The sequence below is a fragment of the Parasteatoda tepidariorum genome, chromosome 9, assembly GCF_043381705.1.
Source record: "Parasteatoda tepidariorum isolate YZ-2023 chromosome 9, CAS_Ptep_4.0, whole genome shotgun sequence".
In the NCBI taxonomy this organism is placed as follows: Eukaryota; Metazoa; Arthropoda; class Arachnida; order Araneae; family Theridiidae; genus Parasteatoda; species Parasteatoda tepidariorum.
The window spans coordinates 54,538,530-54,544,544 of record NC_092212.1 but is presented as its reverse complement, the minus strand read 5'-3'; positions in this window follow the sequence as shown (position 1 = coordinate 54,544,544).

Below are 6,015 nucleotides of genomic sequence, written 5' to 3'. Positions count from 1 at the left end.
ACACCCTTCAATAATCTGATTTTGGTTCAAAAGTTTAATCAAGCAGCAGATCAACGGCTGTGACTATAAGAAGCACATAAGGGCAAACTGAATTTTGTGCAATAATTTAACAGGAAAGCAAAGCAATGAAAATGAAACATATATATTTTAAGAACGTCTTATCTATATGCACATATTTACAAGGAGCAACTAACTAATTGCCTCACCCAGTCAGGGAGAAAATATAATATTTACAAAAGGAGGTGGAAAAATTGTCCCATCAAAACAAAGCCACTACTTTTTAGTAAAAGTATCAACTGTATATAGCCCATATTATCAACTATAGCCTATATTATCAACTATGTTTATATATGATTTGGATTACACGATGTAACGTAACGTTTAATAATTCCCGGAGGGCTGTAGTATCAGTATTATCAAGGTTATCAGAGATGACAGCCTTCAAATTTCCCACTTATTGCAACTGCTCGCCATTTAAGTATATATGTAGTGCTAATGAGGATATCCCCTCACGTTTTCTTGTGAATGGCAGGCAATTCTGTTATATCTTCTTAAACCAAATTCATTCCTGTTAAGATTTTGTAACGTAAATCAGTTATCCTCTAGGCNAAAACATCATTTTTTTCTTGTTATTTAGCTTTTAAAAACAAAATATAATATAAATGTCTAATTTCTCTTATTTAATATTAGTTTTTACATATAATAAATATAAAAACATAATTAAAGTGTTCTGAAACTTAATATTTTTAAAAAAATCCTCCGAACGTGTTCGGATACCTTAAGCAAAAGAAAATAATTCCAGGTGATTAGAAACCAATAAAATCTTATATTTATTTTTATTTTAATATAGAGCCATTTTATACTGTATTTTATACAAACAGTGCTCTTTATAAAATTCATTGAAATAATTTTCTTTAAACCAATATCATAAGTCAAATGTTTAAATAATGTTGTTTGTTTGAAATTAGCACTATTATTTTAAGTCATTCAGTATTTGTAAATGAAAAATTGTCAATTTCTTGTTGCATATTCTATAGATGAAAAAAAAAACAAAAAAAACTAGATGCAATTCTTTAACGATTTCTAGATTAATTCTTTAATTTATAAGAAAAGTATTCTTTTTTTTTCTGTTAATTAATGGAAATTAGAATGAATTAAGAATTCCAATCTAACATGGTTTCTTAGTTTAGATAAGTTAATTGGTTTTGTTTTTACACCTGGGCAATTCCATGGTGTTGGAAAAAAATGAACATTAATTTCTTAGAAAAACTATCTTACAAAACAAAACTTTGCTGAGAAAAATAATTCGTTAGACAAAAGCTTTCAGAAAAGAGTGCAAGATAAAATCTCTAAATTATAACCAATTATTTTTTTGAGAATTTTATAAAGTTAAAAATACTAAAACATTTTGAATAATTTTGTTAAAAGAAAAAAATACCCCCCCCCCAATCAGCGGAACAAACTTCAACCATTTATGAATTCAGCCCACAGAATAAAAGAAGACTTAAATTTATTTTTAAAAGAAACGTTACTTTTATAAACAGAAGCAAATGTCCTAATCCTTTCTTATACTACATAGTCCCATAATCTCCAATGAGGTCAAAGATTTCTCCATTCATTTCCCAACATAAAAGAGTTTGAAATGGCATTCTAGTTTAGCTGAGTAATAATGAAGAGAATTTTAATGCAAGAAAAGTATTGCTGAGTTGAAGATATTTCAACTTTTTTACGATAAATTTATGTCTAAATAAAAGTGGATATAACGGATGGTAACATAATTTAAATTATAAGAAAAAGTCCAGCTTTTCTTTGAAATTCCCTGATTTTTCCTGGTTTTTATCCAAATTTCCCTGACTTTTCCAGGTTTTTTCCAGTATAAAAAAATTTCCTGATAATTCCAGGTGGGTGGTCAGGGTCACCCTGATAAATAGGTTGAAATTAAAATATCAGCTTTTAATACCTACAATTCTTATTAAATTAAAAATAAATAATTTAAATTGTATATGTTCTTATAACTTTTCCACTCATAAGAAAATCACTGTTCCGCAACAAAGTTATTTGCACAATGCAAAAGAACATGGAAGATAAAAATCTAGAAGAATTTGCCTGTCTTTGTTCTGTTCTTGACTGCAATGGAGGAGAAGTGGCAAATATTAAAACCAGAGTGCTCAAACATCTTTTAGTATTTATACAAATCCAAAATCAATACAAATCCAAAATAAATGTTTAAAAAAACAATAGTCAGAGCAATTTTATTACCTGGAACTGAGAAACAACGAGGACAGAGAAAAGTCAGGAATCCAAAAACTTGATGTTTTTCAGAATAACTCTCTCGGAAAAATTATAAAAATCTTTTAGCCTGTTGGAATTAGGAACAAAACAGTATTAGAAAAGCAAACCTAACTACAACAATAGAAAATGAAAACAATAAGTGATGGTGGTAATGGACGGGGCACATAGTGAGAATGCTGAGAGAAAAATTGAAGCATCCTTCTCTTTCCCTGGCCCCTGATGGTAAAAGAAAAAGGGGAAGACCAAGATCGACTTGGCAGTGACAGATGAAGGTAGGTTTTTGAAGAGAAAAGTTGAATGTATTGGAGGAAGCCAAAGACCGGGGAACGTGGAGAAGCAGACTGGATGCGTTATGCGCTAAATGGCGAGAAGCAGAGCCGAGGTGATTCAGGGGTTAGTATTTTTGCCTTCCAATGAGGTGACTTAGCTTCGAATCCCACTTGTGGCTGGTCGGTACGAATTTCGTACCCGGCTCGTGCCGACCACAGTGCTGACTTAAAATATCCTCAGTGGTAGATAGATCATGGGTTAGAATCTCCTTGCCGTTGGTTTCCCTCTTCATATAACGCAAATGCACGTTAGTTCCATGAAGACTAATTTGCCCTAATGCTTGATCCAGGAGTTCCCATGTCTTCTCGGTTGGGTTCAAAATTACAAGGTTACCGATCAGTCTCCGATCTAGTACCCCTAGAGGTATTGATTTTTCATGGGAACTTGAAAGACTTTCAATGTTCAATTTTCGTAGCCTTGTAATTTTGAACCCGATTCAGAAACTAGAGAACTTCAGGATCTAGTAATATACAAACTAAAATAGTGGCTGACTTTTCTATGGAAATCACCCGCATTTGCGGCACCCATGGTTAGCCCGACGATAAGAAGATAAGTAAGGATATTTTATGTGAGCTCAGTGATCAGTACGAGAATTCATATCTACCATGGTTACTTCATTAGGTGGCTCCCGAATATGTAAGTTATTAGAAAATAAAACTTCCAGGTCACATGATATATGTTGTATTCCAGCTTATTGAAAATGTCGTCGTCACTTCCCAACGAGTTAGGCTGACTGGAAAAGTCTCCATTATTTTCGAATCTGCTTGATATTTTTAGGCTTATTACAATCAGCCCATATGCTTTTAGGCTAATTGGAAAATGTGCGTACAATTACTCAATCAAACTTAATTTTGTTAGACATTTTGTACAAAATATTTTTAAAAAAGTCTATTTACAATGACCCTTAAGAACTCGGGTCTTATTGCAGAGCTGATTGTGCTCCGGAAAAAATCCGGATTTCCGGAATTTTTGCTAACAGTGATCCGGAAGTTTCCGGAGATCGAAGGTTCAGACGTTTCAAAAAATCATTGATCACAAAAGTTTCCGGAAATCGAATTTTTTTCCGGTGGAACTTAAAAACTAGGTTTATTTTATTTGTTTGTAAGGGAGAGCCAAAGAGATACTTTATAAGCTTATATTCATGATTAATATTCATTTTTTATCAGTAAATAGTTCTCATAATCATAAATTCAAGAAAGAAAGACATTTGTAAATTTTAATTACTTCTCCAGGTCATCATAGGTATGTGTAAAATGGTATAGGTATGTGTAAAATTTAAAATATATTTTAAGTAAACTAAGAAATATTGAGAAAAAGGAAAAAAACTTTGTTTAAATTTTTGTTCAATTTAAACTGTTTTTTTTCTTCTTTTTTTTAAAAAAAACTCTAGAATAATTTTCCGGAATTTTGACTTAGGCTCACAATCACCCCTGCTTATTGTTAATTGTTTGAATTAATCAAGCCGTGTAAAAATATTATTCCTTACACGGAATGATATTTTTTCTAATTAGCCTGAAGATATGTGGGCACATTGCAAAAAGCCTAAAAAGTGTCATACTGATAATTATAAAATGCTGGAGACTTGACGCGTTGCAAAATGTCGGTTGCTGTTTGCAAAGAGCTTGATTTTTCAGTTAGTTTACGAAGTATTCATATTTGCTGTAACATTGTCGTCATCGTCCCTAAATTTGACTCACTCTTTTTAGTAGGAAGGAAAAAAATTAAATGTACTTTTTTTTTATCATGATATTTCAATTCAGTAAAGGTAAATGGAGTTTAATTATATTAACAAGTTATGTAATAGTTATTCCAGTGTTATGTTTACAAAGTTTTTAACATTATTTATTTTTTAATTATAAATTTTTTATTATTATTATTTAATAACTGTTGCTTTTGAAATCAAAAGTGATTTTTAACGCAAAATAGTTCATCTAACATTCCACTTCAAAGGGGGTTAAAAACCTCCGAATTCATCCTTTTTTTTTAGCTTGTCTAAGCAATAATTTAAGTAATGTTATATAATTTGTTACACGTTAAGTATTTATTTAGATTCATTTCGTTAGCTAGTCTTAAGTTATAGTTCAAATAGTGTTGAATAATAGAAATGATTTAAAATAGTTAGTAACTAGTTAAAATAATTTTGTAATTTCATAGGAATTAAAACATAGTGACGAAGTAATTAAGGAGATTTGTTTTTGATCTTTTCTAAAATGACTGCAGAAATTTTAAACATAAACGGTGGTAGGATGCCCCATAGTGTTCTACCAATTATTGGCGACGGTTCTTTTTTCATATATGATAATTTTCATATATGATTTCATAAAATGAAAATCATTTTATAACTCCTGTTGCTTACTATGTTGAAATACTTATGCAGGGTTCGTACGCATCTGGAAAAAATTAACAACTTGCATCAGTTTTGTTACAAAGAAGTTGAGAATTTCTTGATATTAGATTTCACTATCAAAATAAAATTTCATACCTGGAAACTAATAAAGAGCTGAATCAGAGTACCTGGCCAATAAGGCCACCTCCGTAAATTAGGAATTAAATACTGAATAAATGTCTCAGTGATTAGAAATTAGTTAATTAGTTAAATTAGTAGTTACTATTTAATTAGAATGAGTGTAAGAAAATTTCATATCTGCTACCTTCGGATTTGTATTCATTTACTTAGAGGACATAAAATATTCTCTAATATACAAACGTGCATTAAAATTATATTACTATTACTGCTACTTTTCGACTTTTTCCACTTGCGCATGAACCCTGTAATTTGTGGAATTTAATGACTGCTGAAAATATTTTAAATTATAACGGAAATTCAATGCGTCGGAAACTTTGACAATACCGCGCGGACATCTCTCGAATAGTTAAAATTGAAATCAAGTATACTTTCAAGTGCTCAAAGCCGCGGGAAACATCTCGTTGATTAAAGGCGTATCACTGTAATAGTTTGTAAGATTTCACCGAATAAATATTTTTCCCCAATGACCGCATACGGAATAAACTTTCGTCATACAGGCATCTGAATGGCAGGTTTGTTGGCCACTTTTTCAGGGGCACCATATTAGTTTGGCCAACGTTTCTCCCACAATAAAGACAGATAGTACAGAGAGCGAAAGAACATCCATGCCTTGTTCGGGATTCGAACCCTGAACCTTTCTGGTGCAAGGCCAGTTCCTACACAGGCTTGTCGGATTTAACCGAATATTGGATTAACGCTACTGAATTTTGCAACCCTAACTTCATAATAGCCTACTTACCTACCAAACCCTTACTAATCGCATAATATTCAATTTATTAAAACGCGTAGCCTTTTGGCCAGCTTTTTTTCGATTCAGACTACCTTGCGCAGCTCCACCAAACGCTCTGAAGAGCGAAAGCAGCGGG